Below are 9,125 nucleotides of genomic sequence, written 5' to 3'. Positions count from 1 at the left end.
TAAATAATGTCAAACGTTTTCAACTTTCACACAATACATGAGCGTGAGCCATGGATATAGCACTATGAGTGGAATAGAGTATGATGATGGAGGTTGTGTGGAGAAGACAGAAAAGGAGAAGTCTCACATTGATGAGGATAATCAACGGGCTATGGAGATGCCCATCAATTGATGTCAACATGAGGAGTAGGGATTGCCATGCAACGGATGCACTAGAGCTATAAATGTATGAAAGCTCAACAAAAGAAACTAGTGGGTGTGCATCCAACTTGCTTGCTCACGAAGACCTAGGGCATTTTGAGGAAGCCCATCGTAGGAATATACAAGCCAAGTTCTATAATGAAAAATTCCCACTAGTATATGAAAGTGACAACATATGAGATTCTCTATATGAAGAACATGGTGCTACTTTGAAGCACAAGTGTGGAAAAAAGATAGTAACATTGCCCCCTTTTTTCTTCTTCTTTTTTTTCTTTTTCTTTTTTTTCTTTGGGCCTCGCTTTTTTGTCTTTTGGCCTTTCTCTTTTTTTCCTTTTTCTTTTTTTTTCTTTGGCCTTTTTTTGGACTTTCTTTTTTGGGGGGGGGGGCAATGCTCTAATAATAATGATCATCACACTTTTATTTATTTACAACTCATGAAATACAACCCAAAACTAGAACAACTTATGACTCTATATGAATGCCTCCGGCGGTGTACCGGGATGGGCAATGAATCAAGAGTGACATGTATGAAAAATTATGCATGGTGGCTTTGCCACAAATACGATGTAAACTACATGATCATGCAAGGCAATATGACAATGGTAATGCGTGTCATAAAAAAACGGAACGGAACAGTGGAAAGTTGCATGGCAATATATCTCGGAATGGCTATGGAAATGCCATAATAGGTAGGTATGGTGGCTGTTTTGAGGAAGATATAAGGAGGTTTATGTGTGATAGAGCGTATTGTATCACGGGGTTTGGATGCACTGGCAAAGTTTGCACCAACTCTCAAGGTGAGAAAGGGCAATGCACGGTACCGAAGAGGCTAGCAATGATGGAAGGGTGAGAGTGTGTATAATCCATGGACTCAACATTAGTCAAAAGAACTCATATACTTATTGCAAAAATCTATAAGTCATCAAAAACCAAGCACTACGCGCATGCTCCTAGGGGGATAGATTGGTAGGAAAAGACCATCGCTCGTCCCCGACCGCCACTCATAAGGATGCACAATCTAAAAACACCTCATGTTTCAAATTTGTTACACAACTTTAACCATACGTGCATGCTACGGGACTTGCTAACTTCAACACAAGCATTCTTTAAATTCATAATCACCCAACTAGCATGACTCTAATATCACTACCTCCATATCTCAAAACAATTACCAAGTATAAAATTGATCATAGCATCCAATTCACTTCCTATGATAATTTTTATTATACCCAACTTGGATGCCCACCATTTTAGGACCAATTTTATAACCATAGCAAAGATCATGCTGTTATAAGAGACTCTCAAAATAATATAAGTGAAGCATGAGATACTAAAAATTTCTACAAAATTAAGCCACCGTTGTGCTCTAAAAGATATAAGTGAAGCACTAGAGCAAAAACTATCTAGCTCAAAAGATATAAGTGAAGCACATAGAGTATTCTAATAAACTCCAATCAAGTGGGCTTCTCCCAAAAGATGTGTACAGCAAGGATGATTATGTGAAACTAAAAAGAAAATACTAATATCATACAAGACGCTCCAAGCAAAACACATATCATGTGGCGAATAAAAATATGGCTCTAAGTAAAGTTACCTATTAAACGAAGACGAAAGAGGGGATGCCTTCCGGGGGCATCCCCAAGCTTAGGCTTTTGGCTATTCTTGAATATCTTGGGATGCCTTGGGCATCCCCAAGCTTAGGCTCTTGTCACTCCTTAATCCATAGTCCATCAAATCTTTACCCAAAACTTGAAAACTTCACAACACAAAACTCAACAGGAAATCTCATAAGCTCCGTTAGTGAAAGAAAGAAAAACCACCACATAAGGTACTGTAATGAACTAATTCTTTATTTGTATTGGTTTAAAACCTACTGTATTTCAAGTTCTCTATGGTTCATACCACTTAATACTAGCCATAGATGCATCAAAATAAGCAAACAACACACGAAAAACAGAATCTGTCAAAAACAGAACAGTCTGTAGCAATCTATAACTCTGGAATACTTCTGGAACTCTAAAACTCCTACCAAAATAGGAAGTCTGGGCAATTTTTCTATTGATCTACAGCAAAAATAATCAATGCAAAAGCACGTTTCTGTGAATTAACAAAATTATTTTCGTGCGCGCAAAGTTTCTGTTTTTCAGCAGAATCAAATTAACTAACACCATAGGTTATCCTATAGGTTCTACTTGGCACAAACACTAATTAAAACACAAAAACACATCTAAACAAAGGTTAAATACAAGATTTATTACTAAACAGAAACAAAAACAAAAAATGAAAAATAAAATTGGGTTGCCTCCCAAATAGCGCTATCGTTTAACGCCCCTAGCTAGGCATAAAAGCGAGAATAGATCTAAGTGGTGCCATCTTTAATTTTCAGTTTTTTAGCGGAGCCATGCTTGAATCCGGGAGGTTATTTACATTTCCCTTCATACTTGGAAATTTTTAGATCTAAAGAATCCAACCGCTTATTGCAAAGAGTAATCAACATATTCATGCGGTGAAGATTTCCGCTAACACTTTTAAGAGGCTCAAGAGGCTTTTGTAATATTTTTGTTACTTCGCAAATCTTTTCAAAAACTTGTGTCTCTTCTTGGGTAGGAAGTGGACCTCCCTTTTGAGGTAGTGTTCCCACTATTCCCTCTATGATTTCATGCGCAATACTGGGATCGAGTTCAATAAAAATTCCTTCGGCAATGCAATCCAATAGTTGTCTATGGGGCATATTTAGCCCAACATAAAAATTGCGAAGTAAGATTCTAAAATTCACCTCTATAGTGCAATCACGATAGGACTCCATCATCCTATACCAGGCATCTTTTAAGTTTTCTCCTTGCCTTTGCTTGAAGTGAAGAACTTCAAACTCGAGAGACATAGGAGTGGATAAGGGACTAGCCATGACAACGAGCAAACAAAAGACAAGCGAAAGAGAGAGGAGATTGGGAAAGAGAGGGCAAATAAAACGGCAAGGGTGAAGTGGGGGAGAGGACAATGAGAGGCAAATGGCAAATAATGTAAATGCAAGGGAGATGAGTTTGTGATGGGTACTTGGTATGTATTGAGTTGAGCGAAGACCTCCCCGGCAACGGCGCCAGAAATCCTTCTTGCTACGTCTTGAGCTTGCGTTGGTTTTCCTTGAAGAGGGAAGGGTGATGCAGCAATAGTAGCGTAAGTATTTCCCTCAATTTTTGAGAACCAAGGTATCTATCCAGTAGGAGGCTCCTCAAAAGTCCCACGCACCTACACAAACAAACAAGAACTCGCAACCAACGCAATAAAGGGGTTGTCAATCCCTTCACGGCCGCTTGCGAAAGTGAGATCTCATAGAGAAAATATGATAAGATAAATATATTTTTGGTATTTTATAATATAGATAGGAAAGTAAAGATGCAAATAAAAGTAGATTGAAAGCTTATATGATAAAGGATAGACCCGGGGGCCATAGGTTTCACTAGTGGCTTCTCTCAAGATAGCATAAGTATTACGGTGGGTGAACAAATTACTATCGAGCAACTGATAGAAAAGCGAATAATTATGGGATTATCTAGGCATGATCATGTATATAGGCATCACGTCTATGACAAGTAGACCGACTCCTGCCTGCATCTACTACTATTACTCCACACATTGACCGCTATCCAGCATGCATCTAGAGTATTGAGTTCATAAAGAACAGAGTAACGCATTAAGAAAGATGACATGATGTAGAGGGATAAACTCATGCAATATGATATAAACCCTATGGTATGTCTTGAGCTTGCGTTGGTTTTCCTTGAAGAGGAAAGGATGATGCAGCAATATTAGCATAAGTATTTCCCTCAGTTTTTGAGAACCAAGGTATCAATCCAGTAGGAGGCTCCTCAAAAGTCCCACGCACCTACACAAACAAACCAAGAACTCGCAACCAACGCAATAAAGGGGTTGTCAATCCCTTCACGGCCACTTGCGAAAATGAGATCTGATAGAGATAATATGATAAGATAAATATATTTTTGGTATTTTATAATATAGATTCAAAAAGTAAAGATGCAAATAAAAGTAGATTGGAGGCAAATATGATAAAGAATAGACCCGGGGGCCATAGGTTTCACTAGAGGCTTCTCTCAAGATAGCATAAGTATTACGGTGGGTGAACAAATTACTGTCGAGCAATTGATAGAAAAGCGAATAATTATGATATTATCTAGGCATGATCATGTATATAGGCATCACGTCCGCAACAAGTAGACCAACTCCTACCTGCATCTACTACTATTACTCCACACATCGACCGACTCATGCCTGCATCTAGAGTATTAAGTTCATAAGAACAGAGTAACTCCTTAAGCAAGATGACATGATGTAGAGGGATAAACTCAAGCAATATGATATAAACCCCATCTTTTTATCCTCGATGGCAACAATACAATACGTGCCTTGCAACCCTTTCTGTCACTGGGTAAGGACACCGCAAGATTGAACCCAAAGCTAAGCACTTCTCCCATGGCAAGAAAGATCAATCTAGTAGGCCAAACTAAACTGATAATTCGAAGAGACTTGCAAAGATAACTCAATCATACATAAAAGAATTCAGAAGAGATTCAAATATTTCTCATAGATAAACTTGATCATAAACCCACAATTCATCGGATCTCGACAAAGACACCGCAAAGAGAGATTACATCGAATAGATCTCCACAAGAGAGGGGGAGAACATTGTATTGAGATCCAAAAAGAGAGAAGAAGTCATCTAGATAATAACTATGGACCCGAAGGTCTGTGGTAAACTACTCACAACTCATCGGAAGGGCTATGGTGTTGATGTAGAAGCCCTACATGGTGGATTCCCCCTCTGGCAGAACGCCGGTGACGGCTCCAAGATGGGATCTCGTGGATACAGAAGGTTACGGTGGTGGAAATTGTGTTTCGGGTGCTCCCTGGGTGTGTTTGGGGTACGCAGGCTTATATAGGAGGAAGAAGTACGTCGGTGGCCGCCCGAGGGGCCCACGAGACAGGGGGGCGCGCCCTATAGGGGGGGCGCCCTCCTATCTCGTGGAGGCCTCGGCAGCTTCTTTACTTCCACTCCAAGTCCTCTGGATCACGTTCGTTCCAAAAATCACGCTCCCGAAGGTTTCATTCCGTTTGGACTCTGTTTGATATTCCTTTTCTTCGAAATACTGAAATAGGCAAAAAAACAGCAATACGGGCTGGGCCTCCGGTTAGTAGGTTAGTCCCAAAAATGATATAAATGCGTAAAATAAAGCCCATAAACATCCAAAAGGGGTAATATAATAGCATGGAACAATCAAAAATTATAGATACGCTGGAGACATATCAAGCATCCCCAATCTTAATTCCTGCTCGTCCTCGAGTAGGTAAATGATAAAAAAGAATTTTTTTTTGATGTGGGATGCTACCTAGCATACTTCTCAATGTAATTTTCTTTATTGTGGCATGAATGTTCAGATCCAAATGATTCAAAATAAAAGTTCATATTGATAAAAGAAATAGTAATACTTCAAGCATACTAATCGAAGCAATCATGTCTTCTCAAAATAACATGGCAAAAGAAAGTTCATCCCTACAAAATCATATAGTTAGGCTATGCTTCATTTTCGTCACACAAAGATGTTCCCAACTTCTATACCCCCGATGACAAGCCAAGAAATTGTTTCATACTTAAATAATCTCAAACTTTTTCAACCTTCATGCAATACATGAGCGTGAGCCATGGATATAGCACTATGGGTGGAATAGAATGTGATGATGGGGATTGTGCGGAGAAGACAAAAAAAAGAGAAAGTCTCACATTGACGAGGATAATCAAGGGCTATGGAGATGCCCATCAATTGATGTCAACATGAATAGTAGGGATTGCCATGCAACGGATGCATTAGAGCTACAAATGAATGCTCAACAAAAAGGAAACTAGTGGGTGTGCATCCAACTTGCTTGCTCACGAAGACCTAGGGCATTTGAGGAAGCCGATCGTATGAATATACAAGCCAAGTTCTATAATGAAAAATTCCCACTAGTATGAAAAACACAAACTATGAGACTCACTATATGAAAAACATGGTGCTACTTTGAAGCATAATATATGAGACTCACTACATGAAGAACAAGGTGCTACTTTGAAGCATAAGTGTGGAAAAGAAGATAGTAACACTGCCCCTTTTATTTATTTTATTCATTTTCTATTTTTTCTTTTCTTTTCTTTTTTCTTATTTTTTGGGACCTTTCTTGTTTTCTTTTGGCCTTTCTTTTTTTTGGGCAATGCTCTAATAATGATGATCATCACACTTTCATTAATTACAACATATGAATTACAACTCGAAACTAGAACAAGATATGACTCTATATGAATGCCTCCGGCGGTGTACCCGGATGGTGCAATGAATCAAGAGTGACATGTATAAAAAATTATGCATGGTGGCTTTGCCACAAATACGATGTCAACTACATGATCATGCAATGGCAATATGACAAAAGTAAAGTATGTCATGATGATGATGAATGGAACGGTGGAAAGTTGCATGGCAATATATCTAGGAATGGTGTCGATCCCTTGTTCGGAAACGAGAAAACCGAGTAACTTTCCCCCTGGAACTCCGAACGTGCATTTTGACGGATTAAGCTTGATATCATACCTTCTCAGGTTGGCAAAGGTTTCTGCAAGGTCAGTCAATAGGTCGGAACCTTTGCGAGACTTGACCACGATGTCATCCATGTACGCTTCCACATTCCGACTAGTTTGAGTGAGCAGGCACTTCTGAATCATTCTCATGAATGTGGCTCCGGCATTTTTCAGACCAAAAGGCATGGTGACATAGCAAAAGCACCCGAATGGGGCGAGGAAGGCTGTTTTTATTTCATCGGGACCATACAGTCGGATCTGGTGGTATCCGGAATATGCATCTAAGAAAGACAAGCGCTCACATCCCACAGTTGAGTCAACAATCTGATCGATGCGAGGGAGAGGGAAGTGATCTTTCGGGCAGGCCCGATTGATATGCTTGAAATAAATGCACATACGAAGTGAATTATCCTTCTTAGGAACCATGACTACATTGGCTAACCACTCGGAGTGGTAGATTTCACGGATGAACTCTGCTGTCAACAGTCGAGCCACTTCTTCGCCAATTGCTTCCCTCTTCTGCACGGCAGACCGCCGAAGGTGTTCTTTGATGGTTTTTATTTTGGGGTCGACACGCAAACGATGCTCGGCCAGTCCCCTGGGCACACCAGGCATGTTAGAAGGTTTCCATGCAAAGATGTCCCAGTTCTCACAGAGGAACTGGACGAGCGCTTCTTCCTATTTGCTGTCGAGTGTTGTTGATATGTGAGTTGGCGCAGCATTGGGATCCGCCGGGTGAACGTGAACTGGCTTCATCTCACCGGTCTATTGCAATGTAGAATCTGTGGCGAATTTCTTGGCTCTGAGTAAATCACTCGGATCCGCATTCTTCTGATATTCTTGTAATTTGACTGCTGTCATTAGTTCATCAGCGATCTTGGAGCCTTTCTGGAAACACTCCTCAGCCTTCTGATGATTGCATGTAACTGTGATCACGCCTTTGGGGCCAGGCATCTTCAGTTTGAGGTACATATAGCATGGTCGAGCCATAAAGCGCGTGTAGGCTAGCCTACCCAAAATGGCATGATAGGCACTCTGGAAATCCACGACTTCAAATGTCAACTTCTCCTTACGGTAATGCTTTGAATAATCGAAAACCACATCGAGGGAGATCTGGCCGAGTGATTCAGCCTTCTTCCCAGGAATAACACCATGGAAACTCATATTACTCTCGCTAAGCTTGGACATCGGAATGCCCATCCCTTGCAATGTCTCAGCGTAGAGGATGTTCAGACCACTGCCACCGTCCATCAGTACTTTGGTCAGTCGAGTGCCTCCAACCACGGGGTCGACTACAAGAGCTTGCCTCCCGGGGGTGGCCACGCGAGCAGGGTGATCAGACTGGTCGAACGTAATGGCTGTTTGAGACCATCTAAGGTAGGTGGTCGTCGCTGCCGGAGCGACCATGTTCACCTCCCTGTTGATGACCTTCAATTGACTCTTGCTTTCAATGTCGGCAAATATCATCAGAGTGGAATTGACTTTGGGGTAACCATCATCTTCCTCATCATCTTCACCTTGATCTGACTCTTTCTCTTTCTCATTGGGTTGTTTCTCTCGGAACTGCTGGATAAGGAGTCTACACTACCGGGTCGTATGCTTTGGGTAAATCAGATTACCTTCTTCATCTTTCTTCGTGTGGATGTGGCATGGCAAATCCATCACATCATTTCCTTCCTTATCCTTCACCTTCTTAGGGGGGAAGGGCCCCTTAGGTTTTCCCTTAAACTTTCCTTGATTCACTGCCGCAATCTCTCCGGGAGTCGCTGGCTCGGCCTTGCATTTCTGCTTCCGACTGGAATTACCCCCACCGGCCTCTTGGCCGACTGGTTTGCTCTTCCCGCTACGGAGTCGATCCTCTTCTTCTCCGTTAGCGTATCGGGTGGCTATCTCCATCATTCGGGCCAGAGTCATATCCCCAGTCCGACCGAATTTCAAGACCAACTCCCTGTATTTGACGCCCTCCTTGAAGGCGCACACAACTTGATGCTCTGAAACATTCTCGACGGTGTGATGCAAAGTGGACCATCTCTGGATGAATTCCCTCAAAGTCTCATCCGGCTTCTTCATGCAGTGATGTAGCTCGGGCAATCCTCCGGGTCGCTTGCACGTGCCCTCGAAAGTTCTCACGAACACTCGGGACAACTCTTCCCAACTGTAAATACTGTTCGGAGCCAACTGAGTCAGCCATGCTCTGGCCGACCCTTCCAACATGAGGGGGAGGTGCTTCATAGCGATCTCGTCGTTACCGCCTCCGATCTGCACAGCCACTCGGTAATCTTCAAGCCAAGTTTCAGGCTTA

Source organism: Triticum dicoccoides, chromosome 2B (assembly GCF_002162155.2).
Source record: "Triticum dicoccoides isolate Atlit2015 ecotype Zavitan chromosome 2B, WEW_v2.0, whole genome shotgun sequence".
NCBI lineage: Eukaryota > Viridiplantae > Streptophyta > Magnoliopsida > Poales > Poaceae > Triticum > Triticum dicoccoides.
This window is presented reverse-complemented; position numbering follows the sequence as displayed.